This window comes from Anomalospiza imberbis, chromosome 1, assembly GCF_031753505.1.
Source record: "Anomalospiza imberbis isolate Cuckoo-Finch-1a 21T00152 chromosome 1, ASM3175350v1, whole genome shotgun sequence".
NCBI lineage: Eukaryota > Metazoa > Chordata > Aves > Passeriformes > Viduidae > Anomalospiza > Anomalospiza imberbis.
Genome location: NC_089681.1, coordinates 113,765,369 through 113,793,288, shown reverse-complemented (window position 1 = coordinate 113,793,288; position 27,920 = coordinate 113,765,369). Strand labels below are relative to the sequence as shown.

Here is a 27,920-nt window from a genome sequence, read left to right as displayed (position 1 = left end):
AGTTTTACAGAGTTTTTTAAGGAAATATGCCTTTGAAAATCTTCCCTTACAAATCCAGCTATGTACAACTTCATTTTATCGGTCTTGTGGAAAGGATGCAGGAGAGTTTGTTCCACCACAGCTGCACCATGCCAGCACACCCAGGGTCAGGAGGCAGTGGCAAGAAAAGGGCAGCTCTGAACTGCTGTCTTCTGTGGGTAGAGAGTGGGATGGGTAATCTGCCTCAGCACGGGAGAATTTGTGATGGTTTTCACTGATTTCTGCTGTGATTTTTGATCAGTAGCCAAGTGTTGGTTAATTATTGACCTTTATGGTATGGGTTGCTCAACAGAGAGAGGGCATTGAATGTGCAACTACACCACAGTCCAGAGCTGAAATGGAACAGAGTAAGGCAGAAAACTTCCTGTGACTGAGGGTTCAAGGTTGTAGTCAGTGATTAGTCTTTGAAAGACATTTTTTTCTTTCAATTTTTGGCCCACCTTCTATCTCACTCACCTGCTGTCCTTTCAACGGTGAACTCCACTTCACACAACTAGTTGGTTATGTGATGAATTAGTCCCAAAGGCAGAAGATGGAGAGGAATGCTGGCTGTGCAGTTGCACCCTGCTGTTCTTCCTACCCCCTCCAGTATTATTTATTCCCACAGATAGAAACTTCAACATTCATTTATGTCAACACTATTTTCATGGATTACTATATGCTTATCAATGCCAACTTTCCTCCAGCAAAGAAAATCACCTTCTCCCAGGAGAGACTATTTGCAATTTCATACAAAGTGTGGCATCTCTTAAGTAGTTCTAATTTTAATAGGAGAAAGTACATCTTGTTTTACAAGGACAATGGAACAACTACACAGCATACCACTAGAACCTTTTCAGAAAGCAAGCATTTCCTTAGAAGAAAAACAGATCTCATTCTCTGTGAATTATTTTCTTATTATTTAAGAACTGAGACATTTGGGACTTGGCATACCATGCATTTAAGAAGACATTCATAAAAGCAAGAGATTCTGAAAGGTCAGAACTTTGAATTACTTTCTTCCATAATTTTTATATAAACTATTAGATTACATCTGAAGAATTTTAATGGTAAAAAGGAGCACAACTGAAAATTCACAAGAGAGCAAGAGAGGTATTTGTCAAAGGCAGATCATCTACTCTCCGGTCCTGTTTCTCCATTGCATAAGACTATTTCCTTTAGTGCTGGCTGATGTGGCATACACTCCCAACAACACAGCAGAAAAATGGCCTTGGTGGACACATAACTTCTCCTCCCATCCAGTTCTGGATGTGTTCAGTCTTAATAGTTCTCTCTGTGATTATTCCTTCCCTACAAAATTAACTCTAGACATGGTAGAGGAATTATAAAATATAACTTGTACAGCAACTTATGGATTTATATTTGATCAAATTGCTAAAGAGCCTACTAGAAATTTTCTAGATCTGGTCCCAAAATTACCATCAACAAACTATGTCAAAATGTGTGTTGGTGCATATAAAGAGAAAAGAATTGCCTCAGAAAAGCAACACAAAGCACCAAGTGAATTGGAAAGAAACTGTGAAAGGCAGAGGGCATGCACTGTAGCTCTTTCATGCTCTGGTTGGTTTTTGTGAGCTTGATTTATGTATAATTAACCATTTTTTTCCCTGCAAACAATTTCATTCGAAGCTGTGCTATCATTTTTACCCCCCATTCTCCTGCCACAGCCACATAAAACATTCCAGTTTAACATGATGACAACTGAAACATGCTGCCACAGCAAGAGTCCAAACTTCTATATTTGCATAAAACCCCACTCTCGTCTCCCTCCTGCTCATCCTATCACCACAAGAATGAAAGAAATTCATAAACTGTAACTCTCATCTCTAATAGAGCCTTGGACAAAATTCAAGCTTGATAATTAATTACATTCTGTCTCTCCAAATTTCCACACTAGGCTGACTAAGAGAAATAACTCTTCTCTTCCCCGCCTAGACAACAATGTTTTATATGGCTAATGGACAGAGCATTTCACCTCTGAGAGAGCTGGGAAGCTAAATGGAGAAAAATAAGAGATACCTAACACTTGGATAAGAAAACAGCAGAAGATGAAAGAGCACTGTAGTAAGTTTTTAGTGTATGTCAAACCAAAAGCTAAATCATTGTTCTCTAATTACACTTTCTGTCAGAGAGTAAAAGCACAGATTATCATACAGGACAGGCAGCTGTGAGGAAGATGTCTGAGTGACTACAACACAAGCTGAATGATTTGGGATAGGAGGGTATTTGAGACAATTCAGATATGGTTATGAAAAGCTGATAAATCAGTAAGATAAAATACATTTAAGTATAGCATTAGACCTCAATAAAATAGAGAAGGCATCCAAACCATTTCAGTCTGAAGAGTATGAAGCATTAACACTATACCATGATCTTAGCCATAAAAAAAATCACTACCTCATGCCACTATTCAGTAAATTACCAATATATCAAGAGAAGAAAATTATTATGACATCTGTACCACACACAACACAAACCACTTATTGCACAGAGATTGCAATTGGACTTTTCTTCTCAGCTTGACATATGAACCCTATAACCTTAAGCAGCATTCTTACAAGATTTTATTTATGGCATATTTCACATGTATTTGTAAAGGACTTAATTAACTTCTTTCTCTGCAGACTTCTTTCTGTTCTGGTAGAAAAGGGTGTACATCATCACTGAAAAACATCACAAGGCAAGGCTGGCATGAATGGTCTTGCTAGTATTGTATGTACTTCACACTGACAAAAAAACAGTGCAATTCTGGAGGTATCATCAATAAAACCTGCATTGTCCTTCCCTAGTCCGGTGTGTCTCATATTTCCTGTCCATCTCCATTCACTGTTTTAAAGATAATATGTAACTGTGAGGCTGTATCCATGCAAGAATAAGACATTAATATATGGTATAAACTACTTTTGCATTGATCATATTACTATGGGGTATTTATGCAGTGGATGAGCCAAAAGCATGGGACTGTTCTCTATTTACCAGATGATAAATCAACACCCCATTTCTGTTTAGTTAAGGCTTCTAAAAACTTTTCTAGTTCTCAGAAGCAGAGTAATTTCAATCCAGTTACACTTGAAAGCTGGTGTTGGAATCCCATCCAATTCTTCATTCATTCCACTCATATTCAATCTGTAGGGCATAAACCCTCCAATATTCTAATACAGATAAGGTCCAAGACACTACAAGCACAACAACCATAACATATGTTCTGATGCACACTGTGCATGCTCTTGAGATGAAGAGGCTCATGAAGGGAAGAGGAGGGGCAGGCACTGATCTCTTCTCTCTGGTGACCAGTGACAGGACCCAAAGGGAAAAGGCTCCTTACCTAGAGGGTGATTGGGCACTGGAATAGACTTCCCAGGGAAGTGGTCACAGCACCAGCCTAACAGAGTTAAAGAAGCATTTGGACAATGCTCTCGGGCACATGGATACTCTTGGGGATGGTCCTGCACAGGGCCAAGAGTTGGACCTTGTCAATATCTTCCAACTCAGCATATTCTGTGATTTTGTGAAATTTACTGCAAGCAGTTCAGGCACTTAAGCACTGGAACCCTACTCCCACATCACCACCAATGTACTGGGCAGAGACATAAGAAAACAGCTCAGGTAGAATAATTAGTATCATCAATTTTGCACAACCAATCAATCTTGTTCAGCAGCAGAAATGCTGGGTCATTACATACTGGCTGAGAAAAGCAATAAAAACTCAAATCTTTCTGAGCGCAGAAATTGTAAGCAGAATGTTTGTGTGAGTGTTTCATTTATTTTTATGTGTTGACTTGGCAGTAAGTATAGAGTTTAACATTAATTCTTTAAAAAAATCAATAGTTGTATATCATGGAACTTCAGATTTCACACACACACACACAAAAAACCCAAAAAAAAAACCAAAACAAAACAAAACCAAAAAAAAAAAGAAAGAACCCAAACCAAGAACATACACACAAACTTGTACATCACTATTTGATTTAGAATGGATTATCAGACAACACTCTTATAAGCAAGGTCATCAATATTATGGTTTTCTTGCTCTTTCCATATTACTTTCATCTAGGGGAGATTTGCAGCATACAATACAAGAGCTCCACAACTGTTTTTGTGCCAAAACTAAAGGAAAGCATCACAAGTCTCAACACTGTAAATCACACTTCCTTCCTCCTCTTGGTCACAAAACATAATTACAGCTGAATCTAAGCACAACACACAAATTGTTCCCACAGTGTTTTGCATGGACATCAAGCCTTTCATCTACAGATTCTAACTCTCCTTAGATATTTGAATTTAGGTCTGAAGACCCCCCCATAATACTCAACTAGGAGAACTAGATTAACTGACTACGTTGCATCAGGGGACATAAAATAAGTTATTTACTTGAAATTATATCCCCAGTTTGAAGAGGATTTATATACCTGCTTTTTCAGACAATGTACTGAACAGCTCCCTCACTCTTATCTGGCAGCTCAGAGAGATACTAAAGAGAATTTGTGCTCCTAAACTCATGATGATAAAAATAGCCTCAAAATAAAGTGCAAAAGCTGTTAATTTGCCAAGCTACCCTTAGCTCTAGCTGGATATCCTGAGCAGGAGGAAGGGAGTCAACAGGAGCAATATATGCACTTCCCTGAACAAAGGCACTTAGGATCAATCTCCTCAGGTTCAGACCTATTCTCAGAGCCTGTGCAAAGAAAAAACCACGTTAAAGAAGGGAAAAGAGTCTGTTGCAATCCCATTTATCAGCTCTCATCCGGGTGGCCTCTTAAGAATACTCGACTTTTAAAGAAAATTTAAAGGAATGAGGGATTGGACTATCATTTGACGAGTTATGGAGGCCACATCAACTCATACATAGATCCTGAATGTACAGATACAACATAGATATACTTTATGGGTACAGTTACACCACATAGATACTCATCTACTGCTCCTGACTGACTGATCCTCAGCTTCAGCACACACCCCAAATCACTTCAGAATCCAGGACTTCCTTTAGCAGTTCTCCCTGCATCCCTGAAATCTTTGGTCACAGGTCCTAGCTCTTCCTAGAGGTGGAGGCAACCCTTGAAATCTGTTACACATTTGAGGAACAAAGACCAAACTAAAGCACATCCTTTGGGTTTTAGAAGGACTTTTGCTAACCAATAACTGCAATATAACTGTCTCCTTGCAATGCTTCCTTTGTTTAATTCAGTAGCAATAATCATGGAGGTTATCACCTTTGAGCTTGACTTTTTTCAGCTGTTTATGAACTTTACAAAACATTGACAATCCTCTACCTTTCTCTGAAGGTCATGGGACTCCACGTGGATATGGTGATAATAAGGTCAAGGCATTAATCTGAAATAAGGACAGAGATTTCAAAACTTTGGAAGGAAATGTATAAAAAGAGCCCCAAACATCGCAATGCTAATGATAAAATTCATTACAGTAAAATGGTCAGTCTGCTTTTTCTAAGATTTCCAGGCCATCTGAGATATTGCTGAAACTTAGCAACTTAACTAGCAACAGTCTGATGTAAGTGATATGAGCTGGATTAAAAAGCTTTTTTGGTTTCAAAGAATAGACTGGAATATCACCTGGAAAAGTGACTCTTTGGTAATACAAGCCCACTGATGATTTTCATTTACTACATATATTTTTAATGTGTATGGTTCAGTTCTCCACTTATTAATGTTATATCCTTTGTAATTGACTGGCTGGTACCACTGTAAAGCAAGAAGAGAATCAGCTTTGCAGATTTTAACTGAAATGCAGCTAGTAATAAAATAAAATATATGAACATCTGGATCAAGAACACCTTGAACAGGTATTTTAAAATGGCTCACACAATGGAGCCATTAAATTACAGAATTACTGAACATTACACACATTACAGAAATGTTGCTTATATTTTGCTTTACTGACATGGTAAATTAGCAGCTTTGTTCACTGTAACACACACTTTTCAATTATCTGTTCAGATTTATCAGCATAACTGAATTTATTACACACATGTAGACACCTGTTTTATAAAACCAACCAACTGTGCCAAAATGACCATGCTGGAATCCTCTGGATCTCATCCAAGAGGAAATGCTTTGAAAGCATCGCTGAACTGCCCTAAGAGCCCTTCAGTTTTATAATGAGGATATCAGCAGCCAAAGTAGAAAATAATTTATGAATTGCTAATCTCCGCAGCAAAAAGACTAAAGAAAAAATGCTATATTTTTATCATTTGGCCATTATTGCACATCAAGAATACCAAGACTAACAATTCTTTCCTTGTGAGAATTGGCTGGTATCTTTCCTGTCAATCTAGTTCTCTTCTACAGAAGCATTTAAGTTTTATTCATAACAGAGGAAAAAGTGAAAGACAAAAGGATGAAAATGGGAAAAACTCCCAAATTCTCATACAAATTCAAATAACACAAGGCTTTTCTGACAGAAGGGCCTTTTTTCAACTATTTCCATGTACCACCTCAACATTATGGGGCATCTCCCACAGAGATACCCTTCCTTCTAGGGCCACTGCTGGAGGCCAAGGGGGACACCCTCCGTGACATCTCAAGTATCACTGTGCATCAGCATGTTGGCAGCTGAACCGAGGCATTAATTACATTCCCAAACAAGAGCCTGCAATCAATCAAAGGCACGCTTCATGATTCACATTTGGTGTTGAAAAACCTTCTCTGTCAGGAGTCTCATGGGAGTAGTTCATGACAGTAACCCCTGGGGAATTCCACACATGCCACACTACCAGATTAAAGGATGCTTCCAAAAGGTTTCTCTGTTGTGACTCTGCCTACTAAGACATTTATCTTGATCATTGCTCACTTTGGTGCTGTTGTAAATGGGCTGGCCAGGATCCTTCCAAGCACAACAGCCCAAGAAAATAAAAGTTCAAAAACTGCATTCAGTTTGCTTTTATTTGTTCTGAAACTCTTCCGACAGGTAAAATTTTGATCTAGGTCATCTCTGTGGCCTACAGATGATAATCCCCCAGATAAATTTCAGGTCTCCTCCAGCTCTGAAGTTCAGTTACTCCAGCTCTACAGCCAAGCTCTCACACTAACCCAGAAATTCTTTAAGAAGTTTTCAGCAATTAAGAAGGGTGCATACATGCAGAAGAGTTAATAGTGTTTTCTCCTGGACAAACTAGTTAAAACAGCCCCTCCTCACATTTGTAACTTTAAAAATTTCACTCATATGGTACCATCACTTGTTGCAAGTCAGAACTGTTCAGACAGAAGAAAACAGAGAAATGCAGCCTTATTGTGGTGCGGTGCATTGGCCTTTACCACATATTCCAAATTCTTCCGGTAAGGTCAAAAAAGGATGCTAAAGCATCCAGAAATTGTGTCAACAGTGTTGTTACACTGAAGACAGAGCAAATAGATTTCTCTGTAGAAGTTCATGAGCATGGACATACATTTCCATTCCTAATAAATACGAAGATTCTTTGTTTACTTAGTGCTGAGCTGAACAATGGACCAATTCAGTCTCAGGGAGAGACTGATTTCCAGAGGTCTTGAGAAAAAACACTTCAATGGACAAGTGTTGTGCAGTCTTTGTGTATGGGTGGAATAACCCCAAGCCCAGAAGGAAGTGAAGACACCCTTGTGGTATAGTTATTGCAGACTGAGAAAAAAATGAGAGAATTGGAAAAGGTTTTTTGGATAAAGTATTGTTGAAAGCATGTGTAAAAAAATCTCCTCTAAATAGTCCTAAAATAGGTTTAGTGATAGTGCTTTTTTTTAATGCCACTAATTAAGAAAATAAATCTCTCCTCCTACTCTTTCCTCAACATTTGTGAAGATCTTAAAGAGCAAAATTTAATACAAATAAACTGACCACTATAAAGAATGATTGTTAAATATTAACCACTGAATAATCCACAGATAGCAGTGACATGTATCTAATATTGATATGCTTCAACCTTAGGCAAATAATTCCAGATTTCCATTTTGTTTTTTCTTCAGTACTCACAGAGGAAATCATTACTGATCTAGATAAATATTTCAAAGTTCAGCTTAGTTAAGAGCTTTACTTCAATTTTAGACTTTAGACAATTTTGCTTTTAGGCCAATTTATCTTATATCCCTCCATTCTCTTGCCTAGCAAATCTATAAATTAAAATCTCTTCTTCTTTTTTATACAATAATTGACTAAAAAATAAAGAAAAAGAGAAAACGAGAAAAAGAAAAAAAGGAGACCACTATGGTGGTAAAGAGAAAATATGAGCAGGCTGCCTTTCACTACAGAGATTGCTTTGGAAAGCTACCATAAAAGAGTGAAAGAGTACCATTATTAATAAATTTAGCAATGAATAATCACAGGTCTAAGAATTATCATTATCTGGTTGGCTTGAGCTAACAAGTAGGAGCACAAAACATCTCATTTTTGAATGGCACTGTCAAACAATTTAAAGAAAATATTTTCACATGACTCTTCCTTTTAGGAGTTTTGAGGAAACTGGAAATGGGAGGATTTTCTTCTTAAGATTTTTCCTCTGTTGTGTACACACAGTAACTACAATTCAGTAGTTCTGCTGAGGAGTTTCAAACCTGGTATTTGCTATAAAACTTCAACTGCAAATATGTGAACTTCTCAAGACATTGAAAGAAATAAGAAAACTGAAATCAGATATTTAGCAACTCCAAGGAGACCTTTTCCTATCCCAACAACTGCACTTCACATGTCATCATAGTCACAATCTTATTATTATTGCTCATTTTACACTTTTACACATGGAGGACTATGTCAGAAGCCAATATCCCTCACTCACAACCTGTTTTCTGACATTCACAATCCTTATAACCAATGTAAGATCCTAGGGCTTCCTCAAGCAGAGCATAGCAAAAATTACATTGATACCTATTAAACTAGGTAACTAAGTTCTGGTCACAACAAAAGATTTATATAATTTCATTGCAATTTATATATTTTCATAGAAAATAGAATTTTAAAATAAAATGGTCAAAAGTTTACTGACAACAGAATTCTACAGTTTATTTTTTTTCTTTTCATTAAAAAAAATAATCTTTTGCAGTAAATAACAAGATAACAATGTATTAACCTGCATTAGTCACTTAATTTACTAAGGGCTATCCAGCTATTTGTTGTGAGATCAATCTGCATCTTCATGGCTATCCAAGAGTCATGCACAATCTTAACACCTAGGAATGGGGAATCCACTCTCCAAGAAACTGAAAAAACCAGCAAGATGTGCCACATTTCCAACACCATCAGGGAAAGTTAATGTAATCATAGCAAGGTCAAATACGCTCATGGTTCAAGCCTAAATCAAACCTGCAATTTAAACAGCCTTGATCTAGATGTGTGGAAAAGGCAATAAGTAAACATTGCTCATTTTGACTGCTTAGGGCAAAAAGTATTATTGCATTCCCATTTAATCTCATTTGTAAATAAATCAGTCTCAAAACAATTATCTCTGTTTCAGCAAACTCAATTTGATTATCTTTCCAATAATAGTGAAAACATTTTTGTCAACTGCAACTGAAACAGCTAAAATCCAAATACTAAAAACTTCAGTGAAAAATTCAGGTTTTATATTCAATTACTCGGCAAGTATCTCAAGAGGAATAGTAGTCTATTTTTTGCTATAGGATGCAGAAAATGTAGATTTACATAACACTACACAAAATCACGTGTATAATTATTACTATATCAATCACAAAGTGCCTTTCAGATCACTGTAAATTTTTAATGAAGTAATGAAATTGCTTGTAGAAGTACCAACAGATGATATAATGCAACATTACCCTACTCATGTATAATTTGAATGCTGTGCAACCAAAAGAAATCTATCATAACAACCCTACACAATACAGAATACTCAAACGCTTTATTCTTCCTGTCAAACAATTAACTCTTTTTTTATTTCTGAATGTGAGCGTATAAATATTATGTAAACTTGCAACAAAAGGACCTGGAATTCAAATTTATACTGGAGTTCAAAATTCATAGCGTAACATAACAATCCAAACTATCTTCTGCTGTAGAATATAATAATGAATTAGGGGAAAAAAATTAAAAATCACATGCCCAAATAGAGGACAGAGTCGCTGTAATGCTTGCATTGGATTTATTTTAGTCTTGTTTGCCTTGCATGAAACAGCACAGTTTCAAAAGAAAACACCAGGAAACCTCTGAGCTTCAAGGACAAAAGCTGGAATCAAAAGTAAAAACAAAAGCAGTATTTTAGTTTCAGATGTGCTTTTCAAGAACCGAGTTTGCTCTGTTTTCCTTACAAGCTGCTGACCATGGGAAACACTGTTATTTTCAACTCTACTACTGCAGCAAACAGCTCTGGTGATTCCCTCTGAGGTGCTGCTGCCACACTGGGATGGTCTCTCCATTTTCCCAAAAGTCATCCCTGACTCACCATCATCATCTTCCCAGTGGTGGCAGAGGTTGCCTCCTCTCAGTGCAGCCACCAAATCTGCCTGCGAGCTTTGTGGGACTCCTCAAGATGGAAGAGCAGGAGGATTCCAGAACCCCGTGCTCCCCAGCCTGCCTCACCAGGGATGAACTTCCCAGCTGCTCTGTGCACCAGTCACAGGAAGGTCACACAAGGATGCTCCACTTGGGGGAAAGATCTGGAGCACAATATGCCTTGGTTTCAGTCTGACCACCCAGGTGTACAGGAGACAAATCTAAGCCATATTATAGCACCTAAGTCTAAAACACCCTGGTCATGGTTCCACCACAAAGTGTAATCACCTCTTAACACAGGGACCTTATAGAAGTTATATAATGGAGACAAGAATACAATGAGACAAGAATGTTCATAAAACAATACTAATATGGGCGAACCAAAAACTAACTTTACTCTGAACACAAAAGAAATGCTGTGGTTTTGTTCTTCCTTTCCTTAAACAAAATGGCTGTGTACAGACGGGACCATCACTATCAAGACAAAATACCTCGTATATGATCACAAGCAACAAAACTCTCTTGGCAGTATATAACCAGTTCTAATCAGAAGACAGAGTTTAAAAAAACCCACAATACCAAAAGACAACTCACTAAAAATCAAATAAAACCTACCTCAGGACCAACACAAAGTAGTACCATCCCACTGAAGTTCATTGTTACAGATTTTAACTCAACTATGAACTTTCCCAATTATTTCCAGCACTGAGTAACATCCTGAACTTCACTTCTGTTTCCCTGCTGCAACCCTGTTTTCTAGCAGAGAAGGAATCTTCAAATAGGAAGTATAGCACAAACACAATGCAGACTTCAAACAAAGGACCATTGTCACAATGAGGAGCCTGCCATGAATAATCTCGTTATTGCAGTCATGAATGATCTGACTCATGAAGCGTCTGCAGCGATGTTTCAGGCTACAATCACTTGCTTTTACACAAAGCACACCTGGTTATTTCACACTCCTCCAGCAAACAGGTGCTTAGCAATGCTATTTGCTTTTATAAAAAGCCTCGAGACAGTACAGGCAGAGTTAAGAGGAAATTAATTCTTCTATCATTATGTGTTTCTCTTCCCCTTCTTTGGGAAAGGAGGACACATAGCTACTCCTCCCTCGCATATTTTGCTTTACACATTAGGATAAAACACTTCAAATACTTCAGGATACAACCAGTGCGACCTCAGGCAGCCCTGAGTACCCGATACTCAACTTGGGTAGGAGGCACGCTGGGTGGGCAGCACACACAGGTCACCTCCAGCACCCTGGCACATGGGTCCCCAGCAAAGCACCTGCCGTCACCATCCCTGTGACACCGCAGGCACTGAAACTTCCACCTGTCCGAGCAAGGCACTGGGACACAGCCACTCACACAGGGGAGGCTGCACCATGCCAAGGGATCTCACAGGCCCTTGGAACAATCCTGCTTAAAAAAAAAAGCTGGTGATGCAGCGCTGCACAGGTACGAAGCTGGATGAACCCTGCTGGGGCAACATCAGTTTTCAAGGTTCTACCAGCTTTAGAGGGAAAGCCATCATTCTCAAGCCACTAAGGATTAATACTAGAAAATAAACATCCAGTTACATAAATATTCACAGAAGGGAGGGAAAAAATGGTGCAAGGAAGCCAAGCTACATCCTATATCCTTTATAAACAAGAAATCTACTCAATTTAACTGCAGAATTCAACTTAGCAAACCTTGGCCAGCCCCAGGCAGCCTGGGTAGGCAGGAGTCCAAAATGCTATAAAATTATTATTTAAAAAAAATGAAACTTATAATAATACACAAGTGTTTCTTAATAAGGCAAATTAAGTTTCTTTATGAGGATATTCCCAAGCTGAACACACATTTTAACTGGAACTAGAGGGAATGTTTTGTTAAAGTATTATGTAGATGTGAAGCTGCCTTTATGTAACTCAATTTATCAGAGAAACATGTTGTATCATGTTGCTAAAATATTATAGAGATAAAAGGATAATAATTGAAATATTTGCATACGATGTAGTACAAAGAAATAATGCATGTGAACAGACTATTTGTTGTCACATTAGCCTCAAGCAAATAAGGAAATAAGGGTTGATTTATTACTGTGTGTCTGGGGCTGTAGGATGGTAAATTTTACTGACTGTAGTTTAAATAAAGGTCTAGAAAAGAAATGGAAAAAATCCTATCAATAATTCAGGACAAATTAATGGTACAACATAAGGTCTTTAAGTTTTTTGAAATAATTAATGAATTTACCTTGTTTATTCATAGTACTTAAAGGACTGACTTCTAACTGGAATTTCTTACATCTGCACTTTAAAGAACTGTTGCCATGTTGAGGGTTACATACCATATCCTTCATAATAACAAACCAATTGGATCTGTTCTGCAAAACTTGGCAGCACCTCTGCCTCAGGAGCCTGGGCACCCAGCCCAGGGTCTTGCTGCTGCACCCAGCCACATCTCCTGGTGCTTTCCAGTTGGACTTTTGATCCCACTGTTATCACTGTGACCCTTTCCAGAACCTGACAACTCTGGTCGTTACCTCCCAACCTCTACACTTCAATGAACTGAAGATGAGTTTGTAGACTCTCCCATTGCAATGCTGGCCTTCGTCAGCTAAAATAATTTTTTTCCCTGTCTTGTGCCTCGCTGCAGCAGGAGCGAAGAGGAGAGGAGGAGAAAGGGGAAAATAAACTTCAGCATGTGCATATGCACATATGTTTACAAACACATGCATACACTTAAGTATATTCAGTATACCTAAAATAAGGTTTACAAATATGGGATGCATACGTAACTAGAAAACAAAGGTGGAGACCTGAATCCAGAGTCTCATCACTGCTTTGGCTAATGACTCCAAGTTTTGCTCCCTTTTTACTGAAGCTCACTGGCAAATCAAACCCAACAGCCATGGTTTGATTGAGGAGGTTGGTTCCACCCAAAAGAAAAGTCTTGTGACAATTCTCCCTGTAATAGCCGATTCTCACCAAGGGCAGCAGGAAGGGGTGTACCCACACCACTGCTGGGGTCAGTGCCAGGCAGCAATTGAAACAATACGGAAAAAATCATCATATACCCTTAGGCATATGCATAGTAGGATCACATTGGAGAGCACTTAAAAGATTTAAGAAATCACTTTTTAAATACTTTCAGCTTTTTTTCTTTTTTCAGAGATGGCAAGTAGATTGAAAGAGTGTTTATTTCAAGTGGTCTAGCTAAGGCTCTACAATTCCATGTATAGATATCCCCTAGGGAAAGAATTCCCTTCCGTAGTTGAAACCAATCTACTGTAAACAGATCAGATTAAACCAAAATGACACATTCTCAATGCAGCATTAGACTGTCAGCATATTTCTTCATAATTCCACAGGTATTTTGGAATGGTACAGACCAGCCACAGATAAATAAAAGAAAAAGCAATTCTCAACTGTGCATTTGTTAACTGTTTTTTTATCCCTCCCAATAATAAAATAATCTTCCATAAATGCCATGGAATTACAGCATTTTAGACTTCTTAAAAATAACAGGGGTGTTTCTGGGAAATAATAATACTTGTGGAAGTATTAGCAGACTTTTTTTCCATTCATGTTTAACTTGAAAATGAAAAATTTCAAATTTTAAAACTTGTAAAAGCTTTGGAATAAAGTTTCTTAATGTCATGCTATCAAGAAAATAACTGTACCCCCAAATAAAATTGCTGACACAGTCTTAAATCCCAAAAAGCAGTGAAAAATCCTGAACCTAAATTAAATAATAAACTTTCTAAAAATAAAATTATGACATTTCCTAACCTAAGTTATTATTTGTGCTAAAATTTGCAAAGTATTATGGTTATTAAGCAGAGCACAATTTTGTTTGAATATAAAAGTTTGGGACTTTCCTCATATGACCTTCCTGGCATACTGCCAAGCCTCAGCTCTTGATGACATTTAATCTGAACATAATCCCTGAAATCTCTGCGCCATTACTGGGTTGCATGGGAATGATTCCCTGACTACATACACAGAATTGTGCTATACATTTTATTTTCAGCTCATGGTTGTTCCCCTTCCTTACCAGCTGTTGCAAATTATTTGTTTGATTAAAGCTAAATAATCTGTACCTTTTATTTGCTCTAGAGCCACATAATACCTAAAATAGAAAACAAGTCCAACACTTTTCGTTTCAGTTGGTTTTCTACTGATGGCTACCATATTTTTAAGGGAGTAAACTCCAGAAAACAAATGAAGTTCAGCAGCTGGTGAAAAGCCTGGGTAATGAGCTGCAGTGGTGCAAACAACCCCGTTGACTCTAAACAGGAGCAAGACCACACTGTAGCAGAGGGTTCCAGCTAAGGCTACTCACACTTCACTGCAGGCTGAATGAGCAACTGCCTTTACAAAGGAAGAATACACTTAAAAGAGTTTTTTTCATATTCAAAGACGCCTCTGATCCCTGAAGCCAACTGTCTTTTTGTCATTAATGCTGTGAAAAATCACAGTGCCCAAGATTTCCACATCTGTGATTTTTGGCACTTGTGCAAGGGTAGGAACTGAATAACTGATGTCTGAACAACACCAACAAAACTGAGGCAACAGAGCAATTTGTCGCATAGGAAAGTGTAGAAAAGCTTCAAAATCACTGCAACAAGGTTAGTGTGGATCTCTCTTTCTTTTCTGTGTGCTCAGGATTTCACAAGTATTTTTCCCCTGCATTCCCTGCAGGAAGGAGCTAGGTAGGCAAAGCAGCACTGGCTTTAATCTTACTAATGCAGGTCCAAAAAGCAGTGAATCATACAGCAGTAAGAGCTCCAGTATGGGATGCAGAGGCCTACCCATTGACCTGCATACTTAGTTCAGCAACAATCTAAGTGTCATCACAGTTCATGGGAGCTAACACCAGCCTGCCTACATTTGCTGTGGTCCAATTGTTGCCTGAAGCAAACATTGGCTCTTATTGAGACTTCTTGTTTATTAAGTGATCTCCCTTTCTTATGAAAAGTAAGTAAATAAGGTGAATAAGAAAAATTAATTATTCCCTGAAAAAAAAAGAAGTATAAAATTATATCAGATAAAGCAGTTTTATGGTTTTATAAACTCTTCATTTTCAGCAGAAAGCTTACCTTGTTCAGTGGGCTTTTCTCCCTGTACATTAACCCTTTCCCAGAAAGACTTTTCCTACACAGAGTTGACCAAGTTACCAAGGACCCTAATTCTGTGGGAAAAGATAAAGTCCTCTAAAGCACGCATAAAGGTTTATTTCATTACCTCTAAGTTACTTCTAAAGCTAATCTCTTTATACATGTAAACAAGTATCCTATTTCAAAGGTATTCCTTCAGGTTGGGGTGCAGAGGACCTCTGAGTTCTCTTTAAGAAAGCCAAACTCCAAGGAAAAATAGGAACTACTCCTCCAGTCCTTTTTTTCCTACAACAGAGTAGGCTTGATCCAATCAAGAGCCACTTTAATCAGTGGGGAGCTGTTAATGTTTGGTTTAGGCCATGTAAGAGTGAGAAATTGAGAAACATGTTTTCACTTGGCCTTCAGCCAGGCACAATGCCACCACTAATGAATGGCTGCTATAATGAGACCTTTTGAAAGGGTCATATGTGAAATGAATTAATGAACACAATGCAAATCTCACATCCATCTCAAAGAGGGGCAAAAAAATCACTGCAGTTTATCATAAATATGTTTAGTTGTTCTGATGCCAGCCTACTGCCAAAGGAATCCACTGACAGGGAAGGGCAAGGTCTTTTTGCAATGCAGTCCTCCCCAGGGAGATGCATTTCAGGGCTTCCAGCCAAAGCCTCCAAAACGCCTCCAGGGTAGTGGTTGGGCTGGAGCTGCCCCATCACGCCCTTCCACTGCAGCCCGATTTGCCTATTTTTGCAGCTGGCACCACCAAAGGCTACAGAAACTTGTAGTCAGCACAATCTCTTCCAGACTGACTTTTCAGTCTCTTCAGCTAATGAATACTGAGAGGAGTGCATAGACTGGCAACAACTGTAAACAGAGTTTACACAGGAGACCCTGCACCTCTCACAGCCTTTCTTTTTCCTAATATTTTCTGTGTGACTGTTACCGTCATGGCTCTCATGACTCTCACTAGCCTCAAACCTGCCCACCACATCAGTTTGTAAAAGCACCATTTCATCTAGCACTAACGCAACAAAATCCCTTCTGCTCAGAGTTCCTAATCCCCTTGATAATAGTGCTGTACACAGATTGTCACGATGAAGAAACCTACACTGGTTAGTCCAATGACTCAGCAGTGGTTTCTTCCTTTGCTGCTCCAGTGGCACCAAGAACAGGCTCAAGAGCTTAAATCTTCATGATAAATACAGGCTCACTGTGCAGCTAATCCTATCGTTTTCAAGACAAAAACCCAAGTCTGTGCAGCCTGTAGCTATTGTTGATGTACATCCTACAAACATCACACCATAATGACCTAAGTAAAAAAAAATATTTGCAGCAGTGAGTGAGGAAGACTATGGTTTTAATAATATTTCCATTCTCAACTAAAAACTCAGAAACTAAAAAATGAAGTCAGAAAGAGAGCAATCAAGACTTATAAAGAATACTTCACACAGAGGTGCACCTTATACAAACAAATTTTGGAAAAACACATTCAGACAAAGCATCAGCAATGCTCTGGAATTCAGTGATCCCTTACACAACAGAGAACCGCAGAAGGATTCTCAAACTAGAAATCCCAGAGGAAAGAGTAAACATTCCTTATTTTCATGTAAAGTGCAACAAACAAAGCCTGAAGAGTGCTTTGTTACAGGTGTGAAATTCAAAAAAATCTGTGTGTGCAAGCAAATGAACAATCTGTATGTTCAGTCATCATGACTCTGTGTGATAAGCAAATACATACATACCAGAACAGCAATTACTTATCTAACTTGCTGTTGTGAGACTGTGACAACACTTTGGGAGCTACTGCTGTACCTCTGCGTGCAAATATGCTGCATGATGGAAGACCACTCTCTGAAAAGCTCACTCAGGTTCAGAGGGATTGTTTTTGTCATGAACTAGCTTGACATAAAACTTGAGTTGTGCCCCTATCCTGACTCTTACTCAAAGATAAAAAGATCTTATCACTATGGAAGTGTTGCTGTAAGCCTAAGCAGATGGCCCACAGGGAGAAGGAGGAGGTGGCTCAATGTTTTTGTGGATAACAGCACCTAGCGATGCAATGAGGAAGCAAAAGTTTGTATTTCAGTACCTTCCACAAAAGCTAAGATTGGGAGAGATTGGTCCTAGCATATAAAATGCATCAGAATCCCGAGGCTTGGGGAGAAAGGCAAAGTCAGTTCCAATCCACATCTTTACACCGTTTTCCCCTGCAAAATATGGTTACCTCTTCAATAATGCCTGTTGAGAGCAGCCTCTCTCCCACGCCATCCTGCCACAGCTGTCATCTGGGAATGTGCTAGTTGGCAAAGACCAAAATCATGTCATGGAATGTGCTAGAAATTAAACAATATGGACAATCATAAGATACAAGTCCTGGCCCTGATTAATTTACCCATGCAGACAAAGCAGTGATGAAGCAAAGTGGAAGTGGAGTCTTTTAAGCCCATTAGCCATCGCTGCAGTTAAAATACAAACATCAGAAAGAGGGTCGCACAGCAGGACCAAAGATTAAGACTCCAAAGTTTAGCCCCGCAGCCACAACATGATCGTGTTAATGCCATAAGAAAGCAGGAAGCACAAATAACTTCTAAAAACAAAGTCAAACTTTCCTCTGAAAATAAAGAGGCCAGAAGATGAGTGCCACAATAGATATCAGGGTGCTGGCAAAGGCAAAGTGAAATGGATCCTTTCCAGTATTCAGTTTAGGAAGACAAACATTGTTTCACAAATTCACTGTAGCCCTGCTTATTTTCCTAGCTCCTTAACTCATGCCAAAGGGCCTGGACTTTCTGAACATCCTGTTCTGTTTCCTCCACTGCTAGTCTTAGTCCTCAATAATAAATGTCTTTATTTCAGAGCCCCCTTTTTATCATTTTATTCCAAACGCCTCCCTCTGTAGCTTTTGTAATTTACCTCTGGGTAAGAGTAAAGACAAGGAGATTAATGAGACGTCTGAACAGCACATTAAGTTACACCTTCTTTAAGAGCCCTTCTCAGTAGGCATCCCAAAGCACTGCATAAAAATAAAACTACATCAATCACATTTAAAACTAAGAAGTTTGCAGATGTTGGCATGCCTCAAAGCATGAAGATTGATGGTTAAATGAGTCCATGATTCCTCAGAGTCTCAGAGCCCTATGAACATAGACTATTTGATCTGTCATTGGCTGGCTGCAACAGCAATCTTCTTGGATGTAAAGTTAAGGAATGTTCATGATGGCCTACCAGCAGGAAAAAATATTCCTGCCTGATAAGGACAGGAGAAGAGTTTTAGTCCATGAGTAGTAGCTGGCCATTTTGGGAATTTCCTATTTGACAAGCAGCAATGCCTCCTCCACCTCTCAAAGACAACAGAACATATTTCTGCTCCTGTCTCTGCTCCTCCAGATCTGCAAGAAGGCCAAGGTACAAGTGGTCTCATGGCAACGACTACAGTAGCACGGGCTTGGGCAGAGACAGGAACATCACCTCTCACTCCACCTCATCACATCAGCTCCCAGATCTGCAGCTCTTGACACCCCACTAACACTACAAGAAATGGTACCAAACACCTTGACATGTCTGAGGTACACCCCGGGCCCAGCTCATCTGCCCGTGCAGACACAGCTCCTGGCTTCTGGCAAGTGACACAGGAGAGAGCATTTCTCTTGATACAAAAGGGAACCACTGCTGCCTCAGAAGTGCCAGGAAGTCTTTTGCTGCTGGTGATGTGGGCACAAAACTTGTCCACTTGTCCTACTTGTTTCCTACTTCTTTGCCATAAGAACTTATGGCAATTCTTTGCCATAAGAACTCCTATCTTGCTTCCTTCCTCTTCCTTCCCGCAGCAGTGTTTCAGGCTGAGACCAAAGCACGCACTCAGAGTTACAAGGAACCAACCGTGATCTTATTTGCCTTAAATAACTGCATTTCTACACTTCGTCTGCCATTTGGAACAGTGTACAGATAATCAGCTGGTCCTTACAGACACTTACTTCCCTTTATTGTGACAGTTCAGGAGAAAAGAACCATGTGATGCCCTTGCAGCCTCTTCAAACACATAGTGCTGGAAGACAACTGTGGCCTGAAAACCCTAACGAACAGTAATGTGGCTTACACTACATCCAACCCTACTTTAAATTATGTATCTATGAACACACAAACAAAAAGGGAAAAGGATGTAATAGCACAAATTAAAAGTGCACAGGAAGCTACAGTTTCAGCAGTGAGGTGATCACCAACATATCAATATTGTAAAACTAATTAAATTAGAATACAAAAAATTGTTATGACTGCCAACACAGTGACTTTTGTGAAGAATATGGACTTCAGTAAGCTAGCAAAACCAGAGCTACCATCTTATGAGGGGGACATAGAATAACATCAATGTAAGAAGAACAGGAGGTCCTGAACAATGCTGGAATCACATTTTGAATCAAGCTAAGGAATATGTATGTGAAACCAACTGAACAGACAAAGCTGATGCCATCAGTGAAGAAGCTCTGAACAGACAAGACTTCAGGCTCACACTGCTCAAGTAAGGAATATTTTCCTTACCATCTGGCTTAGAAATCACTTGGATTCCACAGTGGCCATATAATGGCCAACAGGGAAGCAGGGAAACTATTTTAAGTAAGCATCACTTAAAATAAAATGTGTGATGCAATGAAAGGGGGTGAAAAGTGGTTAGTGATAAATATAGTATAAATATTTTTCTATTTATAGTTTTAAAGCTATTTGTATTTGAAAGTTTTCATTTAGAGACATGGAGAGCTTCCATATTCACCAGTCTGGTATTAATTCAACTACACAGTATTTGTAGAAATACGTAAATGCCAACAAAAATAATAAGAAAGACATTAAAATTATCTTTTCTCACAATTTGGGGTTATCAATTTACATTCACATTCAGTCACACATAAACAAAATATTTCCCAGTATTACACTGACATGCATTCTGAATGCTCTCCATGAAATCCTGCTCCAGCAACAGGGCAAACGGAGGAAAAAATAGTGCACCAGTTTAACAGTGTCTGGCACAACACTCCCTGGAGACAAGCTCCTTCAGGTGAACTTGCTGTGTGGGCTTGATTTCCCATACAGCTGAACCAGGAAAGCAGCACAGCACCTGTGATAGCAGGACCATGAAGAACATAAAACATCAACCCTCAACAGAGAAAATCTAAAGGGCAGAACAAGAGAAGGCTCTGGAAACACCTTAGAGCACCTTCCAGCATTTAGAGGGGGCCTACAAGAGATGTGGAGAGGGACTTTTTACAAGGACATACAGTATAAGGACAAGTGATGGCTTTAAGCTGAAATATAGGTTTAGATTAGGAAGAAATTCTTTACTGTGAGGGTACTGAGATACTGGAACAGGTTGCCCAGAGAAGTTATGGATGCTCCATCCCTTGAACTGTTCAAGGACAGGTTGGAAGAGGTTCTGAGCAACCCGGTCTAGTGAAAGACCCAACCCAAACCATTCTATGATTCTATAATTCTGTAACTGAAGAGGAAAGGATCCATGAGTGTAGGATGACTGCTGAAAGACTGATGATAAGCTGGAGGAGAACTGCCAAATACCCTGCACAGTCCTTTCTAAAAATGTTGCATTTGGCTCTTCAGAAGCTAAGGCATTTGAAAGGAAAGTGCAAATCCTCCTGCTCATCTCTGAAGCTCCTCACAAAACCGACATTATGCCTGGTTAAGAACAGGTCACACCCACGAACCCATTTAGAAAATGCAAGCTGAGGTGCATGCTGCTTCTAGTAACATGGATGATCTAACTTCAGTTTCAGAGTCAACTGACTGCAACAAAAATGACATCTGCTACTAACTTTGTTCACGTGTCAACACTGTTTAGCTTAATTAACCAGCTTTCCTCTGTACCAGCCCCTTCCTTTTTGTATTTATCAAGGAACTATCTTATCATACTCTGGCTTTCACTTTGCTAGCCTGTTCTACTAAGATAAAGGCTCTCAGTGATGCTTTTCTTGCTGTTCCTGTTTTAGTTTGAATCATTCCTGAATTCAGAATCCAGAACAACACATGAAATTTCATTTTACACATTTTTCTATACTGACTACAAAGTTTCCATGCCTCCATCACCTTCACATTACACCTATTCTATTCTAGATCCATATTTATCTTATCTGTTTATGTCTGGATATTTGCCATGTTTTTACACAAGTTTCAAGAACTTTTAAAAATGTTTTCTCTACTTTTAAATGTTTGGGCTTTTTAGTCCAGCCAACTGAATTACCTACCAACCTCATGACCTTGTTTCCTTAATTTCACAGCCTGTCCCTCTGTGAGATGGAGTGTTACTTATGATCTATGTTTGCTTATGCTTGTATAACATTTAAATGGAAATAAGTAAATGCATGCTTCTTACAAACTTACTTTGTATAACCAATTCTTCTACAATGTCACAGTGTTCCATGAAAACAAAATCTGAGAGCACATCAACATCTCAGTTCAGCAACATTTTAAAGAAAAAATCATATTTGCTGCCTGTCACAGCTTGCATTAAAGACTGTCAATGTCCTAAGTTTCTAAAGGATTGCATCTACTGAGCCATTTGCAGCTCTATTTCTACATGCAAAATAAACATATCCAAGAATGTTGAGGCCAACTGGCACAGAAAGGTGCCATGCTAATAAAGTCTGTCACCCTCCAAAACAGGGTGGTTGCTTTCAAACTGCCTACCGGGAAGAATCCCAAGATAACTTTCAAACCTTACCTGGGAACAGTTCAGGTGAGTTCCCGTAAGTATACACCAAAACTAGGCCAGGGACAGTCAACAGTAGATACATTTAATTTCCAGGGCCAGAGACTGCTTCTAGACTCCATTTCATTTACTAGTACAGACATGCCCATTGCATGAAGACCACTTCATGCCTGCATGACCCTGAGTTCTTTATGTCTCTTGGTACATCTTCATTAGCTTGTCATTCACCCACCTTCCTTCTCAGAGACCAAGGTAATTCTACTAAAACCACACCAGCTACAGAATTTAGGAGAGTTTTCTCTGGTTGGATATATTAATCTTTGTTTTGTTCCAAAAGGAATTCTGAGATCTTTGTCTCAAGTTTCTTCTCAAGGACTGTTTTTAGTTTTATCTTTCCACAGTGTTTCTTTGGTCTTGGAAAACAAAACACTGCTCTTTCCTCAGATAAACTCTGCTGACAGATGTGCCTTTCTACCTAAAAGAAATGAGTCTTCAGAATCACACACTTGTCTCTTTCTCATGCCACAAGGAAACCCAGATTTTCATGGGGTTTGGGTTTTTTTTTCTTTTTTCCCTGGTGCTGCCCAACCACCTTATATTTGTTGTCCTCAGTTCTTTAATCACATCCTTCTTCCTTCTCAGCCTCAAATCTCTATTTATCTCCATCTTATTCTCCTTTTTTTCTGGTGCCACTCTTCTTTCAGTCATCTGTTTCTCACTTTTTCCTCCTGAGTTCTCCATCATAACACATCAGTCTTTCACTTGATTTCTCCACTACCAATTAGTGCCAGCTTCTATGCTATGATTACAGCCACACGCAGTACGTGGTCAGCTTCCTCAAAGACCTCTTCCTTCCAACTACTATTTTTATATAGAGCTCTGCATTCAGATCACCTCAACTGCCTCTTCTATTCCCTCGTGGCTTTAGCTCCCTGCCTCTAGCTGCATCTAAACTACTTGGATATTCTCTCTCCTGACTTCTGTCAGGTGACATTTCTATATAAAAATAGATCCTATCAGGTAACACTGAAGAAAGTAAATCTCCTTCTGTTCCTGCATCAAGTCTTGGTGTCTCCTCTGCTATCCTTCATTCAGTGCTGCATCATTGCACATATTTTCTCATCTCTGCCTTCAAGGAAAAATAAATAGCCCAGACAAAATGCATCCAGACTCTAAATTTTCATTAAATGCTGGCTTCCTCTGGCCACTGACTGAAAGGCAGTTATCTGCCTGAACTAAGCTCTCTTAGGTGGAAAGTTCTAGTTGTGATCAAAGGCAGAAAAACTCCCCCATCTTCTTCAGCTACAAGTTTGATCCACTGAAAACTACAAATTGGTCTTGCAAACACCAGGAAAAAAAAAGAAAGAAAAAAGAGAAACAGTAATTACAATGTAGGGCAGGGATTCTTGTACATGATGCTTTACTAGAACTTGAAGAAAAATGGATACCTACCTAAGTGGAAGAAAATGAAAGAAGTAGTGAAAAGAATTTCATGTTAGAGATCACAAATCCAGATTGAGTAATCTTAATTTTCTGAGACAAGGCTAGGTACTAACAAATGATTCCTCATGCTTGTGAAATAGGAAAAATAAGTTTATGTGAACCTCATACAGCACATAGTATTTTGAGCAGAATATTCTGCAAAACTGGAAATTATTGCAGAAACATGTGGCTAAAAAGAAAATACATTTCAAGGATTTAACAAGGATATCTTTCTGCTAATCAAAGTACAGACTCCAACCCTTGATTATTTCCATCAAATTATGAAATAACATTAAGGGATCACACATTCTAAAATGCGCTTTATTGTTTTTTCCCCTTTAAACAACACTGATTTTATAGGACAAATATTAAGGACAGTGTTCAAAGAACATGTGGATGTGTAGGAACAAAGTACCAAGCAAAGTGTCATCTCAAGTCTTTTACTATATAATAAAAATAGCACTTTGTTTTGAGAATTGGAAGCTTATCAGTCTCACTTTCAGTGCAAGTCTTTCCTGCATATCCAGGCATGCAAGAAAGGACAAGCAATGAACAGCAGGTAAGCCTTGTGCCCTTAATGCTTTGGTTTATCTCTAGAACTTAAAATCCAGCAATGCTACTAAATAAATAAGGCACACTGAGACACAAACAGAAAGAGTATGCCAATTGCTTTCATGTACACAAGGCATCAAATTTAACTGTCAGTAAGTGGGAGGATTTTCAAAGATGCAAATGGACGGTAAATGCAGAGTTCAAAAGGTATTCAGGGTTGGCCTAAATGATCTAATTGCTACTGTAAATCTACAGTTCCTGGAAACTATGAAGTCTCCTTCACTGTTGTTGAAGATTTTGGAACCTGTATCCACTATAAACACTATACTAATTACAATTAATTACATTAATTTTCACCTATAATTTACACAGAGATTCTCCTAAAATGAAGCAGGCCAATAACACATCCAAAGAGATATTTCCTCTGCTAGGGCACAAAAGCATGCTGTGGTACCTGGCCTCTTGATCCTTGATCTTGCATAAAACCTATTAAAACCTTTCTGGCAGATCGGAGTTATCTGTGGCCTCTGTTACAAAGTACAATGCAGAGCCTGATCCAGAGACCCTGGGAAAATAAAAAACAAACAAACAAAAAAAAACCCACCTCAAACCAACCAACCAACCAAACAAACAAACCACCACCCCTGAAATATTTTAGCTGGCTTTAAATTAGGGTAATTTCTACATTAATGATGGAGGCAAAGGTGCAGTCTCTGACCACTGCTGCCATAAATATTTTTCAGAAATATATATTAGAGTAAAACAAACAAGATGTATCAGAGTAAAAGTCTACAACATTAATTCCATACTTGGCATAAAATGTATGGAGCTAAAACAAAGTATAAGCCTTTCACAGTTCCTTCTAAAACTTCAGAAATCTTCCTCCAAATTCCCAGCGTTACTTTGACTTAATTTGAAGACTTATTCTTTGCCAGAGGTGCTGTATAATTGTTTATGTGTCATCTAACCTGAAGTGGAAGCTGAAATTCAACAAATAAATATGCAAATATCTCCTCGTGATTTGTACTTGCTAAATATAATCCAATTGTTTATTGAGACCCTATTTAACTATTTCCCAATTGATATATTTCTTGCAACAGATTAAATGACAATAGGATCAGAAAGCCAACCATACAGGGCTAGGAAACAAACACAAGTCATTCTGTTATGAAAAATATTGGAAATAGTATGCTTAGCAGGGAAATGTGACTGACTGGCTCAGTATTCAACTACACATTTACATCAAGGAAAAGCATTTTTCCCACCAGTGGAAGAATTTAATTACATGGAGAACAGGGAAAAGAAACGAAAATCCATTGTGAAAATCCTCTTTCACTGCTTTAGTCGATGTGGTTATCTTAGAATATGTCAGCTGGACAAACCAAAAATATAAAAATAAGATTAAAGATAGTGTATCTTCACCTAGCAATCAGTAACTATGTGTTCTAGCCAGAGAAAACACTGGGAAAGCTACTGGAGGAGTTTTTCTTTGGCTCAGGGAACAGATGAGCAAGAGTTCTCCTAAGGCATTACTTACAAAGCCAAAAGCTGTTAAATTCAGCGGCGGCTAAAGCAAGTTACAACACAGTCAGCTCCAGACTGTGTGGACAGAGCCAAGCTGCAGTATAATAACATTTAGGGGAAAAAGGGAGCAAGCAGAGAAAACATACCTTATGGTTTCATCCCAAGCCTGAATCAGAGTCATGGAGCTCTCTCAAGCAAGTCAGAATATGGATGTAGAAAAGGTTTTCTGCTTCAAGAGTGCTCACCCACTGAAGCACAGGTTCTACACTGGTATTTTCTAGTCTTTATTCAACCAATTTTTCAATTCCCAAATAAGACAGACACTTTCTTTGGAAAACTATGCCACTTGCTGTTGTTGAGGAAGACTTTTTCAGTCCAATAAATCACATCTTTGCTGTCATGCATTCTTTCTCAATTAATCAAATTTTTTCTCTATGTCACTTTAACACCCCAAACATTTTGATCAAACCATTCCTACAGAACTGCTTTCTCTATGCCCCATTCCAATGTGAAATCTCTCACTTCATCTGTCCTTCCACATTTCTCCATGTCCATGGTTCATTTTCCTTTATTTTCTCAGAATTTCAGTTAAACCACATAAAATAGTGCATAAAGACTACAGGGAACTTTACAAAGCCACTGAAGTGAAAAACAGGCTGGAATTCTGAATTAAGGACTGTTTTTTGGTCAGCTGTGCAATTCTAGCTCATTACATAAGAATGAGTGTAAAATCATTCTGCAGCTTCAAATAACTCCTATTTGTGTAATTTCCACTCCATTTAAGAATTAGTTGGAGCAACTGTACTGGCAATTTAAGGAAGGCAGAAGAAGTTATGAGGATCTAAAAGGTTTTGATACAATGACTGCAATATTATCAGAACCAGGATTGAGGGACCTGGTTAGGATTCATTTCTGTGAGGGTTGTGGGGCACTGGAACAGGTTGCCTAGAAAAGCTGTGGGTGTCCAAACTCTGGAAGTGTTCAAGGTCAGGTTGGATGGGGCCTTGAGCCACCCGGTCAAGTGTAAGGTGTCTATATCTTAAGCAGGGGGGTTGGAACTAAATAACTTCTAAGGTCCCTTCCAACCCAAGCCATTCTAAAATTTTATGATCCTATAAGAACAAGAAATTACCTTTTTCTATTCTGTTATTATTTTATGTTCCTTTAATTATTTTATTTCATGGAAGCAAGGAATAATAAAATTTAAACATAATTATGAATGCTAGTATATTTTTACAGCAGTCTCGTGTTTAACCTCTGTCTCTTTCCATACGTGACAGCTGCAACTACATCCAAGTTTTGGAAACAAACTACATCAAATCCTCCCACACAGAGTTGGAACACACCAGGGTCAGCCTGCCATTTTCCTACTGAAGACAGAACTTGCAGAAAGAAGTGAGCACTCCCTGTCATTTTCACTTGGCTTTTGCTGCCAGCAAAGCAGAAGCTCCACCTATAAATCTAAGTATTTTCCAATCAATTTGTTTTCAGAAATGGAATTTCAGGCAAGAAAAAACACAACATCCTGCACATCAAGAAAGTCAGAGCTGATGAACACCTGCACTATGGCTACTTACTTGGAAATCTGGATGGGTTAGTACTGTCACTGTATTTTCAAGCAGCTCTACACTGAAAATGTTACTGTCCTGTGTGTCTTATGATTTTACAAACCCACTCTGAATCTGAAAACTTAAGGCTCTCTGAATCAGCCCCAATCAGGGGGTGAGACTAATAGTGTCTATGGTTAGCATCTTAATATAAAGGGAATTAGAAATGACAAAACTTGTCATAACTGCTCAACAGTATTCTCTCTCTGTACTATGTATCTACTACAACTAAAGGACTGTGATAAATTTTAACCTGACATCCTCAAAGTCAGCAAAAATTCAGTACTACTTTTCCTTGGTGACAGTCAGACATGGCAGGGAATACTTTCAATAATTGCTGGGTGAACATCAGAGAAACCTGCTGCCTTTCTGTGAGGAGCACATGCATTCAAGTTTCAGTTCAGAACACACAATTTCCCTCCTGAAATTGTATTCTTTTACCTTTACCTCTGTTTGTTCTTTTTTGTGATTAC

The 27,920-nt window shown here is 38.7% G+C and overlaps 1 protein-coding gene across 10 annotated transcripts in view; it reads right to left on the bottom strand.

The window, feature by feature from the left end:
• THRB (thyroid hormone receptor beta) overlaps positions 1-27,920 on the bottom strand; it is a 163,638-nt gene that overhangs the window by 85,085 nt on the left and 50,633 nt on the right. For 2 of the 10 annotated variants that reach the window (XM_068206922.1, XM_068206930.1), the window contains one exon: positions 17,798-17,906. The exons of 7 other annotated variants lie outside the window; for them this stretch is intronic. The gene's annotated coding sequence lies outside the window, so the exon portion shown is untranslated. Of the gene's footprint in view, positions 1-11,085; positions 11,103-17,797; positions 17,907-27,920 lie in introns of those variants that run through there. One more of the 10 variants, XM_068206989.1, reaches the window with a different exon arrangement.